The sequence below is a fragment of the Callospermophilus lateralis genome, unplaced genomic scaffold, assembly GCF_048772815.1.
Source record: "Callospermophilus lateralis isolate mCalLat2 unplaced genomic scaffold, mCalLat2.hap1 Scaffold_103, whole genome shotgun sequence".
In the NCBI taxonomy this organism is placed as follows: domain Eukaryota; kingdom Metazoa; phylum Chordata; class Mammalia; order Rodentia; family Sciuridae; genus Callospermophilus; species Callospermophilus lateralis.
The window spans coordinates 2,145,622-2,171,266 of record NW_027510486.1 but is presented as its reverse complement, the minus strand read 5'-3'; the positions used below and the strand labels follow the sequence as shown (position 1 = coordinate 2,171,266).

The following is a 25,645-nucleotide window of genomic DNA, read 5'->3' as shown; positions in this document are numbered from 1 at the left end:
ATGTACATACATAGATCAATGGGAAAGAAAAGAGAATTCAGAAGTAGATCCACCTTTTTGGTAAAACTGAAAAATAATTAAATGGAGAAAATACAGACTTTAAAAAATATTTCTGGAGCAAATATATATATATATATATATATATATATATATATATATATATATATATTCCAAAACCTCTTCCACATAGCTCGGTACAATTGGGAGATGTTAGAAACACCTAGTGGGTGGAGCCTAGTGGGCAATTTTAGGTTTATATATATATATATATATATATATATATATATATATATATATATATATATGTGTTTTAACCTGCACAACTAACATATGATATGTATATAATATTTTATAAATACATATTTATATATAAATAACATAATATTTTATATATACATATTTGTATTTGTGTTATATAACATATGCATATGTATGTTATATGTGCAGAGATGCATATTACATATATTATATAGAAATAAATATATATATGACCCAAAATCCCCCACTAGGCTCCACTCTCAAAGTTTCTAACACCTCTCAATTGTAAGGAGCTATGTGGAGGAGACTTTGGAATTGATTTGTGGGAGGAATTTTGAGAAGTTTGGAGAAGGGGCCTAAAGAAAGCCTAGAATGCTGGAAGAAAAGTTTAATGGGCAATTCTAGTGAGGGCTCAGAAAATCAGACAAGAAATGTGGGTAGTAAAGGCTATGCTCATGAGGTTTCAAATAGAAATAAAGAATCTTGGAAAATGGACTAAAGGCTACTATTTTTTATACCCTAGTAAAGATTTTAACTGTATTACATCCATGCCCTGAGACATTGTGTGACACTGAGTGTAAAGATGATGGACTAATGTATCTGGTGGAGGAAATTTCAAGGCAGCACAGCATCCCGGGGTACTGCATGAGTATTACTGGATGTTTTTAGCTAAATTAATAGTAAGAATAGGAGCAAAGACCAGAGAGGAAATTTTTGAAAAATTTACAGCTTGATGACAAAAAGAATGTGTTTAAAGTTGCCAAACAGAGTGGTGATAATCATTGTTCAAAAGAGGATAATTGCTTTGCAGCAGGACAATAGGAAAGATACCCTGAAGTGATCTCAGGAATCAAGATCCTACTCATTGCAGGCTCAAAAAGGTATAAAAATGCATATTTGTTTCAAAGAGTTCCCAGGACAAAGTCTTTTGAGAAGAAAGCCCCAGTTTACTAAGGAATGCCTAGGGACATTTTTGCTGGCAAGGGACTCAGAGGCCAAGGCAGCTATGTTTCAAGCAGGTCCTGGTACAACTCATACTGGTGGCAGGACTTTTGTCATCTAGGTGATGCAGACATGCAGTTTGCAAAAGATATAGGCTTTTCCCTCCAAGCAGGCAAGAGTTCCCTAGCAAGATGCTGGCCACCCTGTGATATACACCAACTACACAACTGCACATTGGAGTCCATGATGTCTCTGGACTGGTGGTACTCAGATAAAGATAAAAATCAATGTTTGCAAATATGAAAAAAATAGATCCTAAATTGAGGTAGGGCATTAAATAAAATACTTGATGTTGAATCTCTAAAATCTAAATAGCTATATTTTTTTAAGATATAATATTTTGAAATCACACTTAAATCTGTATTAGTTGATGCTAATATTTCTAAACTGTAAAGTAAGTATGAATCATTGGCATTTGAGTGTGTAGTACTTTTCCCATATCTTTTTAGCATTTTTATTAAAAGCATAACAATTGAGTGACAACTGAACCAAGTATAAATTCATTGTTCAATGAGACTGAAAAAAACATTTTTCACAAAAATGGCAAAAATTTGGAACCAATCTAAATGTCTAATCAGGAAATTAATTAAATAAATTATGATATATTAGAAACATTTTACATTTGGATGTAAAAACCTCCAAAGAACAGTTAAGAATACATTCTGCATCCTTCAATAAAGATACTTGTCTATAAGTTTTTGTTTTGAATCTGTGATTACAGCAGGAAAACAACTTTCAGATAACTAAAGGGCTGATAAGTGAAAGAAAAATAATATGTATTCATCATGGCACCAACGAAACTTCAGAAAAAGAATATATTGGGTGGAAGTTAGAAGAAAAAGGATTTCTACTCAAATAAGAATTCGCTAGTAGTTAACACTGCCCAGAAATGAAGTAAAGTATTTTTGTGAAAAAAGCACTTCATTCAGCAACAAGTGACAATGTCAACACAGAGACTGGATGACCCCTTGTTAGGTACGACTGTCCTCAGAGATTTTTAATATTCCATTCACCCTGATACTTGACTTTCTCTTCTTAAGGGAACCTGGCTGCCAGGGAACCATTTATATTTTCTTATTATACTTGGAGTTTTGGATTATTGGAGACCTTGTGTTCATGGCTAGACACTCAGACAGGAGTAAGAGAATCACCTTAGTATTTTGTGCAAATGGTAAATCTAAATTCACAAAACATAGAGGTAGAGATTTATGACTCAGGATAAATCAATACATTTCAGTCTAAAAATGTTGACTTAAATGTTCAGACTATTAGCAGGCTCTAGTAAGACCATGAAATAGATATTATCGTATATATTCAATTCTGGCATCTTAAACCTCTCAAATGTAAGCCAGTGACCATCAAGAAGTGATCAAGAACTGAGTATAAAGCTCAGTGGTACATTGCCTGTCTAGAATACACAAGGCCCTTGGTTCAATCCCCAGAACCTTAAACTAAAAGGAGAAGGAGAGGAAAATTTATTATATATTATTAAAACAAAAGGAAACAACAATTTTTCCTTCAGCTAAATTCTGAGAGAGTGCAGAAACAGGAAAAAAGAGCCAATGTATAATACTTTTGCATCCCTAATTTTACTGAGTAATCTCCTAGTGTGGTTAAAGAAAAATTTAAAATGTGCTATCATTAAATTGGGGAAATGGGTAAATAGGGAGAAAGAAATGCGGGTGTTTTGCTGTACTTTTGGAACCCCGAATCTTTTGTCCTATCTCCCTGATAAGTCATTTCAGACTCTAAATCACATATCTCAGGTGTTTTGGTTTGAAAATATGGTTCTGTTGTGCACAATGAGATTTCTGGGTCACAAGACTCAGGACTTAATCTCTCTTTCAACACTAATTAGCTCATGCACTAACCTTGAGAAGGTAGTTTAATCTTTCCAAGCCTTCATTTTTCCATATGTAATATGAAGAAACAGATTATATGATTCTAAATTCCCTTACCATATTAGCATTTGTATTTCTATAAAGATGATACTCATTGATACATAGGAGAGAAAATATACTCATCTAGCAAAGAAATAAGGGCCTTAAAAAGCCAGCTGTCTTCCATGATGCTTTCCACACTGACTTAAGTCAATTTGATTATTCCTGATTATCAGATTCTAATGGAAGTTTCCAATGGCTAGAGAAGGTGATGACTATCAATCTCTGCTTGTGTAGTCTATGATGTAGATTTTATAATGAAATCAAGTTTTAGACCAAATTCTGCCACACAAATTCACTGTGTTTTTGTTTTTTTAGTAAGAAGGAACATATGACTATCGTGTAATCTTCCTAAAGCCTCACCTTTCTCTCCTTTTAAGCACCGGAATTTATGTGAACAGGAGGACATGGGTTCATATTTTCCAATAGGAACAGGAGTCAGCAGAGCTGAATCCTCTCTATGCAGATAACTGTGGCCGTTGGGGTATGAATGTCTCCCAGGGTGCATTGTGAATCCTTTGGCTCAAAGCCCAGTTTTAATGGCATTTCTTAGAGCTTCCCTGAAAATTGGTGTTTGTTTTTCAAATACAAAAAGGTCAACCAGGACAAAGTGCTAGTGGGAGATCTGCCACATGGAGTGAGTCAGGGTCTGAAGGCAAAACAAACTGGGCTGCTACCCCATATATCTTTTCCATTTGAGCGTAGCAATTTGTTTCTGAGCATCACACCAAATCCTCGCCCCACAACAACATGCCTTTATATTTTCTGGTCTACTGGCTGCACCTTGTCAGTCACATGTCATTTGGAAACCAATGACAGAACCACAGGGGCCCCGCAACAGATGTTGGATCACACACCTGCACTCCATTGCTCCAGGCCCAGTTCCCTGCTGGCTCCTACTCATTGGCCTCTCTGTTCTTCACCATGGTCATGAATTCCACTCAGTCAAAAATGGCACTTGCTGGTTCAGTCATGATGAGCAACAGGAGATCTAAAGGTTCTCCAGGGATTTCTGGTGATGGGATTCTCAAAAACTTCATGGTATTGGCCTAGCCATATTTCAAGAATGAAGAAGTTGACACTGTGGGTTTTGATTCATTCAGGTGCTATTAAGTGTTGAGGAATCTCCTTTCAGTAAAAGCTCTCAAGATGGCATGCAGGCAAGGTTCCCAAGGAGTGGCGAAAGGTCACAAGAATCCAGGCCCATTGAGGTCTAAAATATGAGGTTCCTGTGAGTTTTGGCTCTCAACTATAGCTGAGAAGGCTTTAACAGCAAAATCATGTGAAATCCTGGCTGAGATTCCCAGTGCTGTGGAGAAAGCCACCCTCGGCCTAGATCTCAGTTTCCAAAGGCTCCTCTAATGCCTGGCCTTCTAAAATCCCAACACAATTCATGGCAATAGTTCTCTGAGATCAGTTCCAGAACTCAGCCTCTAATGGCATCACACCAGAGTTCAAGCTGAGGTGGACCCAGTCATCTTTTCCAACCACCACACAAAAGACCACTATTCTAACAAAAACACTCCCACATGGCCCTCATCTTCTTCCATACAGACACTCATCATACCATTCTGGCTGGGGGTTTCTATAGGTTGAGCAGCCTTAGAAGGTGTGCAAAGAAAGCTCTCATGCCCATCAAATGCCAAATGTCATGGTGGTCTGGACATCCTCCCTGAGAAATAGGATAGATTAAATGGGCCTGTAGTTAATACTGCTCTGCTTGTCAAATTAGACACCTCCTGCCTGCCAGGGGTAGATTCTTTATGTGTACTGGACTCATGAAAAAACCTAAACACCTGTGTGCTAGTTACTGGAGGGCTTGCAACAACTCATTTGACCCAGAGGATCCCTGTTCTGACTTTATAGGGTTCAGGAGCCTGACCACAGGAAGGCAAGAGACTTCATCCAATAGTACACTTCTTTTTCATCCTTTTAGATTGAGATGGACACATGGGATTTTTCTTGAGTTTCCTGGGGTGCTGAGAATGTAATTCACAGCCACAAACAGGGCCAAGTGTCTGATTCAGACACAGCTTTTACAAAGCACTTTACTTAAAAGGCACAGATTAGGCCTCTTCATTTCCATTTGAAACTGTTTTCTTGAGGAGTCCCAAAGGAGTGCCCTAAGGCAAACACCGCCCTGACATTCAGGGGAACAGAACAATAGGGAAGAAAGAAGCCTGGAGAAAACTTTTCTTTAATTGAACACTGTGGCACTGACAGCTCCTGATCATGCAACTTGGGTTACTATCTATCCAAGCAGGGATTCTCCAGAGAGATCCTTAGAAGTCGTGCTAATTTTTGAGTTTTCTGAGATGCTTGGCATGCCCTTCAGCAATCCAGTCCATGGCCATGTCACAGAGCTTGAATGTGGTACACATCTTGGACACAAAACCTCGAACCCCTTCAGAGAGTGGGCAAAATTCATGAAAAATACAGGAACTTAGGATCTTGGTAGGTGTTGCCCATCTGCAAGGCAAGCAGCAGTCCATTCATAAATTGGCCATGAGGAGTCGTGCAAAGATTTCCACTAGACAGGACACATTTACGGCTGCATTCTTCTCTCTACTCTCTTTAACCACAAACCCAGTGGCATCCACTGACATAAAAAGGCTCACTAGTTAACAGTTCATTTCAAACCAACAACAACAAGAAAAAAGAAAAAAAAGTTTTTTCTTCATGTTCTCAGAACATGAGACAAAACGACAAATTGAAACACACACCCACTGAGACACACAAACCACCCCTGTATTTGGTCTGCATCTATCCACTCTGTCCTCTAACTGGTGGGTGAAAATATGTTCCTCAGCAGTGGCCTGTCCTGTCTCAGCTCTGGTCTCCTTGGCCATCTCTGTGTAGTTGTCAGGAGCCAGCAATGAGCCAACACTTCTTTCTCAGGAAAGGCCCCTGTTGAGACCATTCAAGGCATTTGGCTATCCACACATCACTAGGTACCAACAAAGAATGACTCTGGCCTTGGTACAGACAATCAAGTGAGCCCACTGGGAGTGGAACTGCCTCTGGATGCCTCGCCTCCTGGATCCCAAGTTCAGAGAGTTCCATCACCAAGGAAGTGAGGTGAGGTCACTTCCTTCAGGGAAGTGAATGAGGTCACTGCCTTGGCAACCACTTTGTCCTAACAGTTGTTTCCAAGGGTCCCATGAGATGGAGGCTGCCCCACCTTCCTGTGACATTTTCACAAGACATAAACGTCTATATACCCTAGGAGCCCGGGATCAGCAATCCACACAGAACTGATTGTGTCCATCTTCCCTGCATTGAGAAGACAGAGTCTGATTCAGCCTCATCCCTTCATCCTGACTGGGTTGTTGGCTATGGAAGATGACTTTAGACCTCACAGGTCCTACCTAGTTGCCTACATTTGCTCCAGGGATCATTTCTGCATCTACCTTTGAGCTTCTCAGCAGCTGTAGGATTCCCTACATACCTGTATGGCAAGATCAACTCAGGACCTGCTGTTATGTGAAAATAGATTGAGGGAACAGAGTATGGTTAAGGGACATATCATGTTCGATTTGGGTTAGGAGTCATTCTGCTGGATGAGTACAGGTAATGGGCAACTGGGATATTGATACGAATGTAAGGTGAAATGTAAGTATGAAAATAGAAAACTAGGTTAGATCTGAAGCACACAAGTTTGTTGGGCCCTTGATTTGGATACATAGTTTGAATCCTCTAAATCCATAGACAATGGCTTAAGATCTTGTACCTGGGACTACTGAATGTAAAAGAGAACTTACAGTGAAATAGAGAGAGTAGGCAGGATTCCAGTGTAGGGTAAGGAAGAAGAGTGAGTTTAGGATTTGGACCAAAGGCCCTTTTTGCAATCCAATGAATTTCTATTAAAGTGTAAATGGGAATGTCAGCACATGAACTTTGTGTCATAATGTATAAGAAAAGCTGCTTCCTTACCCCAAACCAGACATCATTGTATAACCTTGTGTGTATCAGCATATACAAGTTTAGAGGAGGACTTTTGCATCTTTTCTTTTTTACTTCCCATGTGCAACATGGCTTATTTTTCATAAGCAAATTTCTATGCTTGTTAATCCTCTCACACATCTCAGAATTTACTAGCAGGGATCCATGACAATCTAGAAACCAACGCATCAAATATGGTTGTTAAAGACTTTTTGGGAACACCCAAATTTATTGTAGTAATTTCTACATTGAAAAACTATTGTTACCTTTAAACAAAACTATTCATTGCAATAAATTTGAAATAGTTCTTTAATATCGCAGAACAGAAAATTGGTGGCATTATTCATTGAATGCCAATATTTTCAAATAACACCCTAGTGGTATTTGACAAAATGGATAGATAATTAAAATAAAGTGTGAAATGAGTCCCAGAAACAACTAATTATAGTGAAATTTATTATTAGCTTATTTCAAATACTAGTGCACCCTTTCGCTTTTTTTCCCCAAAAGTTAATTTGTTTAACCTTTTGGTATGATATTTTACTTCATTTATATAACATGATAAATAGTATGTTTTTTTTTCATATGCACTCTCTGATGCATCCTGAATATATTTGCATACCCCAACACCTTAGCGGATTTCTATATACATTATTCACTAGAGAAACAGTAGTTACTTCTGAAATCGATATTGTCCTTTTCAAATGAGGTCTTGCAGGTTTTTTTTAATATCTGAAATAATTAGGATGAACTTACTTCTAATTAGCATATAGTAAATTTCTGATAAATATTTGTGAAAAGGATGAAGAAATAATACGAGAATATATATAATCTGTACAATATGATATGTGGTATTTCATGTTTTCAGCTACAACTTATTGAATATTATAACAATCTTACTATGTGGGTAAGATGTGGGTATGATGAACCAATAATAAATAAAAATTGCATGCTGCATTGTTAGTAATTCACCAAACAATTTTTTTCGAAAACATACACTCTGATGTGTGGTTTTTATCCATTATTATATTATGAATGAATGAAGTTAAGTAAATGAATAATTGGAACTACATACTTGCTTAGGGTGCCTATAATTCATTGTTAAAAAACCTTTATCTATATAAAATTTTAATACTGTATCTCACATTGTGATTTCATGGAATTTTGATAAAATGTGCATTAATAATGCTGAAGTGTTTTATTGAATCTTATATCAGTTTATGAAATAAACATGCTATATGTGACTTCCTCAATTCTAAGTGTCTTATGTTTTAAGAAACTGTATGGACAATTCATATTAAAGTTAACATACTAATATCAATAGCAGAAGCACCACAGGAAAAAAGAAAACAAAGAATTGGGAGATCCCACCATTATAGAAGTAATTTTCTCAGCATCTTTTCAATGTACCATTATTGATACCAAAATTAATGAGCAACCTCTTCTCGTGCTGAGTGTGCATGATGCTATTATATAAAATGAAAACAATTGCAAATGTTTCAGATATGCATTTTACAACAGTATCTCACTGTGTTTGACCACAGCAAATACCTTCTCAGTGTTCAAATGGGTAAACATTTTTTAAAAAATTCAAGTAAAATTTATGTTAAACAATAACAACTATTTTTTCATAAGGAAACTGTCAATTTTTAGAGAGAGAAAGAGAGGGAGAGAGAGAGAGAGAGAGAGAGAGAGAGAGAGAGAGAGAATTTTTTAATATTTATTTTTTAGTTTTCGGTGGACACAACATCTTTGTTTGTATGTGGTGCTGAGGATCGAACCCAGGCCACACTCATGCCAGGTGAGTGAACAACCACTTGAGCCATATCCCCAGAATCCTGTCAATGCTTTTTTGAAAAAACATGACAATAAACTGTGCCCTATGACATAAAGAAAAGCAATATTTCTTCATTTTATTCCTTGAATATGCCAAGCATTCTTTGGCAAAATGCCACATATATATTTTTTTAATTTCACAGTTGTGAAGTACATGTGATTTTCTCTAAATTGCTACTTATTTAATATAAATTTGTTGAGAAATTATTTCTGCATGTGCTGATTGGTGAAATATAGTGAGGAATGGAAGTCATTTAAAACTCTATGAATTGCAATCTCAGAATGGTAGGAGGAAGCTGTATATAATCATCAGAAACATATTGAGTAATATTAATTTATTCCAGATATTTATTTCCCTTAGTATCCACTTTTCACATAAACTAGTGCTTTTAAATTGAGCTATTAAATATCATAGGAAAAGCCATCAGAACAATCAGAATAAGAAATTTTAAAGAGAATCAATCAAATCTAAACATCTGGTTGAAACAACTAGCCAATTGTTGAATCTTAGCTTTTGACTTTACTAAATTTCCTCCTATTTTTTTGATGATGACTAAGAGAAAGGTACTACTATTAAGAGCATGAACAGAACAATTTATGGCAATTTGTTTTTCTGAAACATATAAAATTGACTTGCTAACTCAGAATACAATCTATTGAGTATATTTTTATGGTAAAAAATGTATAACTACACAACATGAAGATTGTCCTTTTGAAAAAAAAAAAGAATGTGATGGTGAAAACCAATTTGGGAAGGTAGTATTGAATATTTTATAACAAAGAAAAAGCAGGGATATTTAAAATAGTTTTGATTTTTAGACTCATGTAAAAAAATAAAAGGTAGTGTCCAGTCTTGATGTGGTGGTACACACCTGTAATCTCAAAAATCATAGTGTCTGAGGCAGAAGGATCAAAACTTCAAGGCCAGCCTTGGTAACTGAGACCAGGTCTCAAAATAAAATAATGAAGAATTGTGAATATATGTGAGTAATAAATCACCCCTGCGTTCAATCCCCAGGACTATATAAAAGAGTAGTTTCCAAAATTTTCACCCAAATCAGTAGCCTCCACTCTATCTGCAACTACGTAAAGTTCTAAAAGGCAACTAAATTTAGCAATACCTACTACTAGTTGTCTGATATTGATCATAATTTTGAAATATATACATAGAAGACCCTTCACAAAGTATTAAGGATTCCCATTATTTTCTCCAATTGCAATGAGAGAGGGAGGAAAAACAATTTAGCTTATGGGGCCATTTCTTTCTCTTAAGGTCAAAGAGTCAAATATTAAAAGGCTTTAGTGTTTAATTGGTTATTATTTATGTAATCATAATGATATGTGTTCTGTGATTTCCTGCTTAATCTACATTGGACACTTTATTTTTTCTGAGTATCAGCATCTGTACATACCACTACACCCCACTCTATTATTTAATTGTTACAAGTCCCTGTGTTCATGCTTCATCAGTTAGTTATTCTCTTTTAAAAATAATTATGTTTTGCATTCTTTGTCTACATAAAATTTATCAAGTTTAAAAACCAGTAGGAATTTTCACAGATTTGACTTTAAAATAGTTTTCATCGCAAAACACACACCAGAAGTAAGAATGATTTCTTTGTCTAATTTATTAGCCTTTCTGACATCCAATATCAGGACATGAATGCTGCTCATGGAGGGATGTTCTTCCCATCAAGAACAATCAATACTTCTTTCTTCTATCCCATCAAATGTTAAAAAAATTGCACATTTTACTGTATTTCTTATGCAGAATTTGACTTTCCATTATTTGTGTTTATTGGGATTTTACTTTCTTTTTCCTCAATTTGCTTTTTCTGTATTTTCTAATATTCATTTTTGTGTGAGTGTGGTGAGGAAAATAGATCACTAGAATCTTCTAACTTTTGCTACATTCAGTCACTTGACTACTCACTAGCTAATATTTCTATTAAAACATCATTTTGAAGGTAGGACTGAGGTATGCTAACAAAACCATTTTCAAAGTCTACTGAAGAATCAGCATAACTTTCTTCAGCTCTGTAGTTACAGCCACTGTTTCGTCCACAAATTCAGCTCCCTTTGTTTTATATTTCTTCTATATTGAGTAACTCTCTTTGAAATGAGGTACAGAAAATAGCTTTTTAGAATTTTATCATTTATGAAAATCTATTTTTATTTATCATTAAAGGAAAGTCTGCTTCAGTTTAGAATACCAGATTGAATACTAGTTTTCCTTTAAATCATGAGGTTATTCTGTATTTATCATCTATAATCCATCATTAGTGATAAATACTTGGGTTCTATTCTTGCTTTCTTGAAGCTGACCATGGTTTTTCTTTTCAGGATATTCTCTTTTTTTTTTTTTTTAAGCGTAGCTACTTGAGAAATTCTGGAGATATATTTAGCATGTTTAAATTTTATTTTCTTGAATATAGCATTCAATCAAAGTGGAATATTTTCAGACCTGATTTTCTTTCCAGTATATACTTATAGGAAACTGGGCAAAATATGGAAAATACTATGTTTATTTTTCAGACACCAAAAAGTGGCATAGCAGGGGAGTAAAACAATAGCAACAAGTGCAGACTGGTGAAGTGAACTATAACTATATTTTTAAAAATTGTTCTTAATAAGTGCAGTTTGATAAAATGCTGTTAAAACTTTTGGGTAAAGGGGAAGTAAAAATAATCAAAGTATACCAGTGTAAGGAAAAACTTGAAGTCCGGCACCTGAAAGCAGTTTGTGTGGGAAACTTTATGTCACTTTGCTGAATTCATTTATTAGCTCTAATAGTTTCTTTGTAGACCCTTTTGGGTCTTCTAGGTATAGAATCATGTCATCTGCAAATAGTGATAATTTGAGTTCTTCTTTTCCTATTTTTATGCCTTTAATTTCTTTCATCTGTCTAATTGCTCTGGCCAGTGATTCGAGAACTATGTTGAACAGAAGTGGTGAGAGAGGGCATCCCTGTCTTGTTCCAGATTTTAGAGGGAATGCCTTCAGTTTTTCTCCATTCAGAATGATGCTAGCCTGAGGCTTAGCATAGATTGCTTTTACAATATTGAGGTATGTTCCTGTTATGAAGGGCTGTTTCTAAGTTTATAATAAGTATCTTTTGCTTCCCCTTGATCCTGGAGCTTTCCTGTTTGGGTCAACCCCAGTGGCAGATTGGAGAAATAGCAGGTTCCAAAATTAGAACCCAACGTTGCATTTAGATGTTAGGAAACTTCAGAGATCTCCAAATTGTTGGATTTCGTTTTTGCTTAAATGCCATAAGCTGAGCATAAGATGAGATGTAAAGAGGGACTCGACTTTTCTTTTAGTCATACAATGCATAAGCTGCCCTGGAATCTGGCGACGTTAATTAAAGTCATCGAAGTTGTCTTTTATGTTTCCTTATATGCTAAAGGTCCTCACTTCCCCACCATTATGTATATCACCAGTGCTCTCATGTCCCTCTAATACCTCCCTAGCTGTTACTATGTTCTCTTAGTATTATATACTAGTTAAATTTGCTGGATCTTAATCTTTGGCATTTTATTTTTTTGTACCAGAGATTGAACCCAGCTTAACCACTGAGCATATTACCATAGATAAAGATAAAAATATAGATAGATATATTTTTTAATTTATAGAGAGGGTCTCATTAAGTTTCTTAGGACCTCACTAAATTGCTGAGGCTGAATCTTTGGCATCATAATTCTTAATGTCAGACTCAATTATTTTATTGTTATGCTAACCATTTTGCTGATTTCTTCCAAGTGTTAACTGTGTTAATTTCTTGTGCCTTAAGCCAAAGAATTTCAATCTTTCTTGGCAACAGGGTTTTATAATTGTAGTCCTGAATTTTCTGAGCTTGCTACCTTTTTTTCATTCTAGTGACTCCCTGGGTATTAGACTGCATATTGATAATGGACTTAGAATTTCAACTTTCACCAGTGCCCCAAAGATCTACAGATCTAAAGAATCCTGGGACTCATAGCTTTATGTTGCAAGCCACCCTGACTCAAGTCATACCAGCTGAGGCAGTGTGCTCTTTAGGTTTTACCAGTTAGCATCAGCTGCTCGCAGGCATGATAACCCCAAATGAGAATAAATCCTCACCCTGACCAGAAGGGTCATATATGATGTGAATTCTTGTCTTCTGATGATCCTTCTTACATGTTATGCTCCAGCCACCTGGCTTCCTTAAATACTCCAAGTCTACTCGCACACATATCACCGTGGCTTACTGCTCACATCCTCCATATCTTTACTCACTTTCAGCCTCCTCAGCGGGAAGCACAAACTACTGAAAAGTTCAGCTACCACCTTAGCTAGGTGTGCTCTGCTCCCTGTTCCACTTGCTCCACAGCACTTATCTTGAATATTATATTTTTATTTGTCTCATACTTTCCTTCCACTAGAAAGTATATTCCACTACAAGGATTTTTGCTCTATTTTTTTTAAAGACTTATTTATGCACTAATAACATAAAGAACTATGACTGGCCCATAGTAAACTGGTGACTGGTAAATATATAAAATCAATAAAATATAATCTCACAAAGAATTAATTTGAAAAACTATCATGATAGAAACTCATATCTGAAAAATAGCTTTTATTTTATTTTCAATTTAAAAATTAGAGTACTTTTCAATAGATTTTGTAAGCAATTTTGTTTTAAGTGATTGTTGCCTACATGATTATATACACTTTGTGATTCTTGGGTACTTTTCTTCTTAGGTTTAGGTATCCAAGAGCCATTGGGACATATAGATTTTTATCCAAATGGAGGAAAAAAACAACCTGGATGTCCTAAGTCAATTTTTTCAGGTATATGAAATAGTATTTGCAAATGAACTATGCATGATTGGATATGGTGAAAGAAAATAATTTATTTTTTCTTTTTTAATCTTTGGGCAATAGTTTGATTTAATCTTTTTTCCCCAAGATTCAGCATAGTTATTGATCATAAATACTTTAATTTGACCCTGAGTCATTCATAAAGATTGCCAGTAGTCATATCATTTGGTTATGAATGAGACCTATTATGTAATGTTTCCAGTGATTTTAGTTCATCATTTTAAATGTTAGGAAAACTTTTAAGTTATTGAGAAAGCACCATGTAGCTAAAGTATCATGTAACACACATTTGATCTCAAAATTCAATATTCACCATCACCATTTTATTGTACAAACAAATATTCTCAATTCTTGATTGTCTTATATAGAGAGATAGATGAACAGCTGCTACAGGTGTGGAATTTGGCTCATCTTAGAGCCATGGTGATAAATATTCTTAGGTTCACAGCAATAATGAGTAAGACATAACACAGGGCCAAAAGCTGCTGAAGATAGACGAGTTTGGTCAAAGGGAGAGGATGCTAGACCTTGGGATAGGAAAGAGAGATCATAAAGTTTCAAGGTCATCTGCTTCCATAGGTATTTCTAATGCTGGATGGAAATCTTAGAGGTAGAGAATTAGAAGGGAGAGATATATACTAGTTATTAAATATGCTAGCTTTTTGTTTTTACAACCTGCTTCTATTGAAATTAAACATCCTTGCTGTATTAGTAATTACTTTATGAAAAATATTATTAATTTTCCTGCAAAAGATATGCTAAAGTTAAGTTTTTAATGGTACTGTTTGTTAAGGGGCTTGAGATATAACTAAATTGTAGTCAACAATTTCATATTTATGAGGTGCACAGAATTTAGTAGAACTTAATCTTCAGTTTTTCTTTAATTAATCTCAGTTTAATACATCTATAGTTCTTTTGCTTTTTTTCCCTAAAGGATTGGAATATATTAAGTGTGACCACCAGTGAGCAATTCACTTGTTCATGGCAACTTTGGAAACAAACTGCATTTTTGTTTCATTTCCTTGTTCTTCATACAGAGATTACAAGGCTAGCTTATGTGTGGACTGTGGCAGCTGTAAGGAAAACTCATGTCCTAGGCTAGGTAAGAGGAATTGGTATAGTTACTGTAATTCCTTTTGAAAATGAATACCCTAATTATTAGTATTTTCTGCTGAATTTAAATCATAAAATCAATTATTTGTGTTATATGTTAATTTGCTAACATTTTATGGAAAATTCACCTGTGGAGATGTGGTACTGTCAGAATAAATATTTTATTTACTACTAAATTTTAAAAGATAATTAATGAGAGAAATGGATCAACTGCCTTCATGTACTTAATATAGAGGGCAGATTTCAATGCTCTCATTATGACCCATGTTCTTGATAGCCAAATGGATCTAACTATTTATCATCAAATTATATTTATATTTAAATAAAGAAACTTGCCCATTCTTTGCAGCCCTGAGAATTTGTTTTTAATGTGAAGTTTCAGGAGCAAGTGAAGAGGTGTGAACTACAGATAGATTTCCATTTGGTATCAGCAAGTAGTCATGAATCCTACATGGTTCAGACCTTCAAAATCAATAAAACTTGGTAAGAGCATTTAGGCATTGCAGCTTCTGAAAATTAAAGTCTTCCAGTGGAAAATTATAAGGCAAAAAGAATGCATGTGAAAATAGAATGTTAGAATTTCAGGGACTGTTCAGTGTTTTCCAAAGAAAATACTAGAGCCTAGCATATAAACGTCCAGTCAGTATCAAGGAAAAATATTCCAGAAATGTTTCTAAAACCAAAGGAGCTCTAAGAGTAAGTAGTGATTACAAAGGCTGAATCCAATCATATGCAACCAGTTTTCTTTAGCAGAACTAAGATATATGGAAAATCTCTAGGCAGGTATGCATTACACAAAATTGTTATTATCCTAGTTCACGTCTGCCCACATGACATCATGTGGGTTCATTTTCTGCAGAGCTCTTTTTGGATTGTTTTTTTGGTCTTATTGTTTTTTCATATTTGACCCAGATTGGTTAAGAGCGTAAGTGGGGGCTGGGGTTGTGGCTCAGCGGTAGAGCGCTCATCTAGCACATTCGAGGCCCTGGGTTCAATCCTCAGCACCACATAAAGATAAATAAATAAAGATATTGTGTCCAACCAAAAAATAAATGTTAAAAATAGAGAGCATAAGTAGGAACTAAAGTTAAATGTGTGAAATCTCCACTAAGCATTCTTTCTACTTCATTCAAATCTCCATGTTAGAGGTAGGAGTTGAGGAACAAAGAAGCATTTGAAATATGTATGTGCATATATATTTAATAAATATTTAAATTTTATAAATATGGAAATCTGTTATATATAATACAATTCTATATGCATATGTGTACATTTATTAAATATGTTATCTACTATGTGACTGTGTATAGATGCCCTTTATGCTATTAACATATTTATATTGTATATCATATATATACATGCATATCATATGTGTATGTATGTATGCATGTGTATATAGGAAAACTGAGGGCTATACCCAAAGAACTAAATTATATGTTCATTTACTACATTGTATTCTGCAGAACTTACTAAAGAGTTACAAGTACAATTATGAATTCATAATATAGTAGTAAAACCTATTATAAATAGACTATAAGTCTTGTGACATGTTAAATTCTGATTAGACTGTTAGAGAGTGGATTTATTGATGAATCCTGAATTTGAGTTATTATTGTAGTTGAAATAAGTAGAATACTATACTTTTTTTTTAGTTGTCAGTGGACCTTTTTATTTATTTATTTATATGCAATGCTGAAGATCAAACCCAGGGCCTCACACATGCAAGGCAAGTACTGTACCACTGAGACCAGCTCCAGTTACCAATACCACATCATTTGAAAAATGTTTTTTAAATTATTAAAATCTATGGCTGTGATTATTGCAATGATTATGCTTATTAATTCTTTAGTTATATTTTAGTGATTTGAAATATGCATGTTATTTGATAGAAGTTCAATATCCAATGTTCTGTTTCTTAAATCTTAGGTTATGAAGCTGAGCTATGGAAAATTGGCTTAAAAGGAAGAGTGGAAGGATGGCCTCATAGGACCATTGTGTATTTGGATACTAGTAGTACAAGTCCATTTTGTAGTAAGTTGTTAACATTTTTAATAAATGAAAAAATATTATTTTTTTGTATTCCTTTAAAAAAATTTTTTTTGCACCAAGGATTGAACTCAGGGGCATTAACCACTAAGCCACATCCCCAGTCCTTTTTTATGTTTTATTTTGAGACAGGGTCTTCCTGAGTTGCTGAGGGCCTCACTAAATTGCAGGGGCTGGCTTTGAATTCAAGATCCTCCTGCCTCAGCCTCCCAAGCTGCTGGGATTATAGGCATGTGCCACCGTGGCTGCTGTAGTCCTTTTTATTTTATTGAAAATATGCTTTGCACTCTCCCAAATTCCATCACTTTAAAAAATTTGTTACAGATAGTTGAACAAATTTGACTAAGGACTTTATTTTTTTAGATAAGTTGATCAGATGCTTGTATAATATTTTCCCAAAGAAATGATCCTAGCCTCCTTCAAAATAACATTATTTGTTTTCCAGAAATCATTTCAGCATATAAATCTTAGGAAGCCTAAGACTTTTGTATATATTATTTATACCAAATTAAGACTTAAAGTGTATACATCTGAAAATGGCAAATAAGTAATAATCTCCCTAATATATTTAGAGTTAAATGAGAGAAAATGTGTAGAACAGGAGAGAATGTTATGCCAGTTGTATTACATAATTAACTTAAAGAGGACCCATGTAAGATAGCACAATTATTTTCTTTAGAGATAAAAAGCTGAAAGTGATTTATAAAGAAATCACTTTATATGGATATTATGAGGTTAGTTTCTAGTTAGTGGCATTGACTTTGGTGTCTGAGGAATTTAGGAGGGCCAGTTACTGTTAAGGTTTTGAAGTTGTACTCACTGTAAGTTCAAGACATTATTATTCTTTAAACCTTAATTGTATGTCCTGTTATACTGAATTGAGTCTGTCCACTAATGAATTAAAATTTTTATTTATTAATTTTAGATTTGCAAATAGAAGAACTAATACAGAGCTACACATCTTTTATCCAATTTCCCTCCATGGTAACATTTTATAATACTATAGGTAATATAATTTCATTAGCAGTATATGGATGTTTGTATAGTCCATCTTCTTTATTCAGATCTTTTCCTAAATTGTGTATATATGTGCGTGTGTGTGTGTGTGTGTATGTATAATATGTATACAGATTAGTCACATGTGTATGGTATGTCTCTACCACTACAGTTAAGATACTTAGCAGTTCATCACCCCAAGGATTCCTTATGTTGTGCTTTTATAACCATATATGCTATTTCCCAGCTGTCTCTGACTTCTGACATCCATTAAAATATATTTCTAAAGTTTTGTCATTTCAAAAATGTTATATAAAAGGAATTATTTAGTATGTGATTTTGTTGTTGACTCTTCTTCATGCAACATAACCTGAAAGGTCATTCATGTAACATGTAAGAATAATTCGTTCCTTTTCTTCTGTGAGTAGTATTCCAGAGTATGTAGGCACTATAGATTGACCGTTGAGCTGTTAAAAGAGCATAGAGGATGAATTTAGTTTTTGGCTATTACAAATAATGCTATTAAGAATTTTGTGTACAAAGTTTTGTGTGAATATGTTTTCATTTTTGTCACAAGGCTCAGGAGTGTAATTGTTGTATCATAAACTAATTGCTTGCTTAAGTTTATAAGAAACTGACAATTGTTTTCCAAAATGGCTATATCATTTTGTATTCCCCTGAGCAAACTATGTGTGATCTCTTTTCTCTGATTCCCACTTGGCTTTGTCATTATTTTTGAAATCTTACCGATTCTGATGAGCATATACTGACACCACATTTGACTTTAACTTGCGTTGCCTGACATGTGATTATATTGAATATCTCTTTATAAGTCCTTTTTAGGTGAAGAGTGTGTTCACTCCTTTTTGGCATTTTCCAATTGGATTATTTTTTTAACTATTGAGTTTGAGATTTCTTTACATATTGTAGAAATTATTACTTATTAGTTATTTGGTCTGAAAATATTTTCTCAGGTTCTGCAACTCGTCTTCACAGTTTTTTACTGTTTCATGTTAGTTATACATGACATTAAGATTCATTTTTACATAATTAAAAAAACATGGAATGTAAGTTACTAAAATTCTGTCTCCAGTATTTCCCCTTCCTCTTGCAGTTCCTTTCCTCTACTCTATTGACTTTTCTGCTGTTTATTTTCTAGGTTTCTTTTTGTTGTTGTTGTTAGTGTTTTGTGGAGATACCTGATGGTGAGATTAACGGTGATATATTCATATATAGGCATAGAAAAGTTAGGTTAGATTCATTCCTTTATTCTTCCTTTATCCTGTCTCTTCTTCCTCCCCCTTAGTCTCCTCCACCTAGCTTACCCATCTTTCTTTTATTTGATGGGATCCCCCCACTGTTTCCCACTCTCTCTTCCTTTCTTTCTCTCATTTTTTCCTCCTTACTTTGGGCTTGATTTCACATATGAGGGAAAACATTGGGCCTTTCACTTTCTGAGTGTAGCTTATTTCTTTTAGCATCATAGTCTCCGGTTCCATCCATTTACCAGCAAATGCTGTAATTTTATTCATTTTTATGGCTGAGTAAAACTCCATCGTGTATGTGTACCACATTTTCTTTATCTACTCATCTGTTGAAGCTGAAATATGGTTGGTTTCATATTTCAGCTGTTGTGAATTGTCCTTCTGTAAACATTGATGTGGCTGAGTCACCATAGTATGCTGATTTTAGTTCTTTTGAATATGTGCTGAGGAGTGGTATAGCTGGATCATATGGTTATTCCATTCCTAGATTTTGGGAAATCTCCATACTGCTTTCCATACTTGTTGCACTAGTTTGCAGTCCCATCAACAATGCATGAGTGTACTTTTTCTCTCATATCCTCACCAACACTTACTGTTATTTGTATTCTTGATAATTGCTATTTTGACTAGAGTGAGATGAAGTCTCACCATAGTTTTGATTTGTATTTCCTTGATTACTAGCAATGTTGAACATTTAAAAATAGATTTTTTTGGCCAATAGTATTTTTTCTTTTGTGAGGTGTGTGTTCAGTTCATCTGCCTACTTATAAATTAGGTTATTTGTTTTTGGTGTCAAGTTTTTGAGTTCTTTATATATATTCTTAATATTAATACCCTACCAGAGGTGTGGGTGACAAAGATCTTTATTGTGTAGGCATTCTTATTACTTTCCTTTGCTGTATAGAAGCTTTTTAATTCAATGTGATCTTACTTATTGGTTTTTAAGTTTATTTCTTCCTTTTTAAGGGGCTTGCTAAGCAGGTAGTTCCTATGCCAACATGTTACAGTGTTGGGTCTACATTTTCTTTGAACAGTTGGAGAGTTAAAGACCTAATTCTGAGGTCTTTGATCCACTTTTAATTGACTTATATGCAGGGTGAGAGATAGAGGCCAAGTTTCATTCTTCTACATATAGGATTCTAGTTTTCCTAGCTCCATTTGTTAAAAAGGCTAACTTTTCTCCAGTGTATATTTTTAGCAACTTTCTTTTGTTTAAGATAACTGTATCTACATGGATTTGTCTCTGTGTCCATTCTGTTCCATTCATTTTCATGTCTGTCTGGGTTGTCAGCACCATGCTGTTTTGTTACTATAGCTCTCTAGTGTATTTCAAAGTCTGGTATTGTGATGTCTACAGCATCATATTTTTTTTCAGGATTTCTTTGGCTGTTCTACATCTCTTATTTTTCCAAATGGATTTTAGAATTGCTTTTTCTAATTCTGTAAGAATATCATTGGCACTTCAATGGAGATTGCATTGAATCTTTATATAATGCTTTTGGTAGTATGGCGATTTTAATAATATTGATTCTGCAGATCCAAGAACAAGATGTAAAGTTCTTTTGGATATGTACTGAGGAGTGGTATAGCTGGATCATATGGTAATTTCATGATATTTACATCTCTTGCATTAGAAATTTTTATATTCTAAAGTCTTCTTCAGTTTTTTTCTTCAGTTTTCTATAGTTTTCACTGTAGAGATCCTTTACATCTTTTGTTAGATTCATTTCCATGTATTTTATTTTATTTTCTGAGGTTAATGTGGATGGGATAGTTTTTCCAATTTCTTTTTCAGTGGGTTATTATTGGGTTTATTATGTGTGTTGATCTTTTATCCTGCTGCTTTACTAAAACTTTTTATTAGCTCTAGAAGTCTTCTGGCTGTAATTTGTCTTTTCATCCTTTTCACAGTCACTTGCAGAGCAAAATGTTTACTCTGATAAGGAATGAATTCTATATGGATGCTTGATATAAATTTATGTTCTTCTTTTGCTGTTTGGAATGTATATAGTGCTGTTATGTTTTCCTGAATATATTATATATCATATTTACTTCTTTTATTTTTGCTTTATATGTAAAAATTTATCTTACCCCCATGGACTATTTTATTAGATTATATTCACAGCAATAATTTACCTCACAGATTCTTTGAATCTTGTCTTTTTATCTATCTTTAATACTTTATTCTGTGGTATTTTGCTTCCATTTATTTAATACTCAATATTAATTATAAATATCATTATTGCATTAACTATTCAATTTTATTTCCCAATTTTTTTTTATGTTTGTGTCTGGAGTTCTCCTGATCCTGCATTTCTTCCTTTCAGTGTTAACTTTTTCCTGACATATACCCTATCAGTGACTTTTCGCTAGTTGTCTCTACCAGTTTTCCTTTTTTTTCCCTTGAAAATATTCTTATTTTTTTCTCACTTAGAAATGAAAACATAGTTTGAGATAAGTTCTACATCAACATTTTTGTTCAGCTTATTGAAAATATTAATTCTCTTATGTTCATTCAAGCTGCTGCTTTTTTTTGGTTTTATGAACCTAATTATTTCCTGAAGATAATCTATCACTTTTCTCTTATTGTATTTATTAATTTATTTTGTTTTGGTGTTATTTTTCAATATTGATGCTCCCTTCAAGTATGGATTAATTGTTAATGAAAAAATCTGTGCTCTTTTAAATCAGAAATTCATGTGTTTCATATATATAGAAAATGCTCAGCACCCAGCTGTTTTTCAAAATTCTCTCTCAGAGCACATTGGACTCCTTTTTTCTAGAACTATATCATTACAATACTAGAGGACTCTTATGTAAATTGTTTGGGGTTCTTCATTAAATGACTTGTATTAATTTAAATTTCATGTTATCATTATTTTATTAACCTTAATACCTGCTGGGTTTGTACCTCAGTGGTACAATGCCTGTCTTGCCTTGGGTTCAATCCTTAGAACCTCAAAAAGATGTAAAGAAATGATTTAAAAAAAAGATTCATACAGGCACAGAACCAGGAGGTGTAATTTCCCCTTTGATCACTTCAATGATGAGGCAGGAAATTGAGGTCCCTGGATCTCTATAGGGACCTGCATTTCAGCTCTGTCACTTAGTACCAGGTCTCTTTTTCCTTTGTGGAGGTTGACACTTCAGCCTCACTTTCCTTCATTCACCCAGTTCTCAGGTCCCAGGGCTTCAACCCTTATGGCCTTGAATGTTTTTTTCTTCATTTGTACTTCCTCCTTTTGGGCTTGATTTTGTATTAAAATATATATTGCTCACCTACCACTTCTACATACTTATAGTAGGATGGTGGCTTATTCTGTAACATTTTAATATACGATGCTACCAGAAATTACCTGAGCCAATTTATGGGTGAGGTGGGTGAAAATCCTCTGCCTGAAGCTGGGCATAAACTTCAGAATAAGAAGTGTTCCTTTACATCTCTTGCATTAGAAATTTACAGGATGCAGTCATAAATGCGTTACTTTATTTGAGGTAATACTAAGCACAATGAATGATGTTACTTCTGGCTATTTAGTCGAAACAATTACCAGGAGCATTTATAACTTTTGTCTATCTCACAGGAAAATTTACAGATTTCACTTTATGTTTGAATATGTATATTGTCTTCTAGGGAAGACTCAAGATAACTGGCAGAGTCAGGGCTTCCTGTGTAATCCTGAAACTGTTCAGAATATAGGGGTGATTTCAGTAGTTTTGCCTCTGGAAGGTATACCATACTAAATTTTCATGAGGGCATTTTGAATAGGACCTACTGTGAACTTGCCCTACTACAGTTATTTAATTTAATAGAGTCATTTAATTTAATCTTTCAGCAGCCCCAAAAATTGGGGGTGATGGTAGTCAAGCAGATATAGCTTGGACTATTAATCAGATAATTAAGAAACCTTATCATATTTCCTTAGAAATATTATTGAAAAGTACAAATTGTTTAATTGGCCTAAATTTTGAATGTTGTTCATTTTTTGATTTGCAGATTAATTAGAATTTATTAGGTATTTGGCCAAATCCTAACCACAACCAAAACTAGGTTCTTATTCTTTGTTTTTAAGACTAGTCAAAAGTTGACAAACAAGTCAGGTGCAGTGGTACACACCTGAAATCTGAGCAGCTCAATAGCTAAGACAGGAGGATTTTGAGTTCAAAGCCAGAGTCAGCAATGACAAGGCTCTAAGGAATTCATTGAGAGACTCTGGCTCTAAACAAAATACAAAATAGGACTAGGGATATGACTCAGTGGTTGAGTGCCTCTGAGTTCAATTCCTGGTATTCCCTCCCTCAAAGAAAGAAAAAGCTGAGAAACAAGCAAAATATATTACTTAAGAACAAAAAGAGAGCTTCTAATGAATATCATTTAACATATATAATATAGGACTAAATTAAATAATATATATCTCTGTGTATTTGTATATGTACCAAAATTAAAGTTTAAAAATAGTGTGAATGGCCTTTTATATTTTTATTTTGTAGCTTATTATTTTGTTCTCAGTATAGTTGCTGTGGGTGAAGCTATGAGTGATGGCTACATTTCATTTAGATTATTAAACCAACTTGGAACCATTGAAAATCCAAGGCTCTATGAGTAAGTACCATTTCATGTTTTCTTCTTTCATACATTAAATGTTTGCTATCTTGAGTATCCAGTTTAGAAGATAGTCCAAACAGAGTAAATTTCTATCCAAAGAGTATTAAAATGTTAGATATTACAAGGATCCCATGTGTCAACTTTGGATTCTTTCATTTTAAAGAGGAAGATATTGAATATGAGGCTGAATAGCTAATTAATATTATAGAACTGGTTACTAACTCAGTTACAAGAGTACAAGAAGAAATGTTTTGTTTTCTCTCTGTCTTTTCATTCTTTTTTTTAAAAGTTGGATGTGGGCATGATACCTTATTTATTTTTATGTAGTGCTGAGAATTGAACCCAGTGCCTCACATATGCTAGGCAAGTACTCTACTGCTGAGCTATGACTTCAGCCTCATCTTTCCATTCTTAATTCCAGTATTCTTCCTAACAATTTTGCCTTCCCAATTTCTCCAGTTTTCATGCAACATCATGTTTACAGTGGCAAAAGTGAAGGTCCAGTGGCATCAGTTAATAACCAAGTGATGCCATTTTAGTATTTCAGAAAACCATGCTCAGCCACAAATTTCCTAAATAATAGGAGAGGGATGTTTTTCTTTAATCTTCTATTTAGCTTCTTATGCACGTGCAATTGTATATACATTTCTAATGTTATCTAATCATCTCAAAGCCAACTATCATGTGGGTTTCTTGAATTCCTGTGTGTTTAATAAATTCTTAAAGTAGGAAATTTATTTTCTCTCAAAAGTATGACAAATAGGTACATGTTAGAGTTGAAATTATGACTTTCAATATAGTGTGTTGGACTTCTGAAAAGCAATTAAAAAACAGAGTTGCTTTCAAAAGACTCACAGTTACCATGTCAGGTGATTAAATAAAAGATAAATTTTATTTTGCTATGGCTGCACTTATAATAGTTTGTTTTAACTTTTGAATGGCTATTGATGATATTGGAGCTTCAGGGGGTTTAGTTGGTATCTCAAACATTTGCTCCTGTCACATTTTAGGTAGTCCTAGTACCTGAATTGGCAAATTGATTAAGTCTAATGTGTGAGGGACCTCGGACCTGAGTATACAGTGATATATAGATTTATTCAGCCATTAACTATGAACTAGGAAAAAGTTTCTGCCAATTTTATTTGCACAACAATAGCAGTGTCTTTAATATTATTGTATTATTAACATTTAATTAAAATAAGAATAACATTAAAATATAAAAGGAGACACACTTTACAACTGATACAATGTTTAAGACAAAATATTTTAGACCATGCACTACACAAAAAAAATGATTTAAAAAAGTTCATGTTGATAAAAATCACTAAAAACCTCCATACTGAAGAAAAGTAAAGACCTTCCATCATGGGAAGCAATGATCATCCTCAGGAATAATATTCTTGGTTGAGAGTCAGGCAGTTTTTAAAAACTTTTGAGAAAAATAAATTTTTTAATATTAAAAACTCTAACATTAATTTTCTAAAGTTAGTAAAAGCATTGCAGATAATTTAATGGTAAAATGAATGTAGTAGGGCTGGGGATGTGGCTCAAGTGGTAGCGTGCTCACCTGGCATGTGCCGGGCACTGGGTTCCATCCTCAGCACCACATACTAATAAAAATAAAGATGTTGTGTCCACTGAAAACTAAAAAATAAATATAAAAATTTCTCTCTCTCTCTGTCTCTAGAAAAAAATAAATGTAATAATAATGCAAGAGTACCAATTATTCTTGTTCTTTTCCTTTTTTAAAGCTTTCTGTATTCACTTAAAAAGAAGATAAAAGAAATCAAATTAGA

General features: G+C 34.1%; 1 pseudogene; it reads left to right on the top strand.

The window, feature by feature from the left end:
- Positions 1–12,889: 12,889 nt before the first annotated feature.
- Positions 12,890–25,645, top strand: part of LOC143639974 (lipase member I-like) — a 189,739-nt pseudogene continuing 176,983 nt past the window's right edge.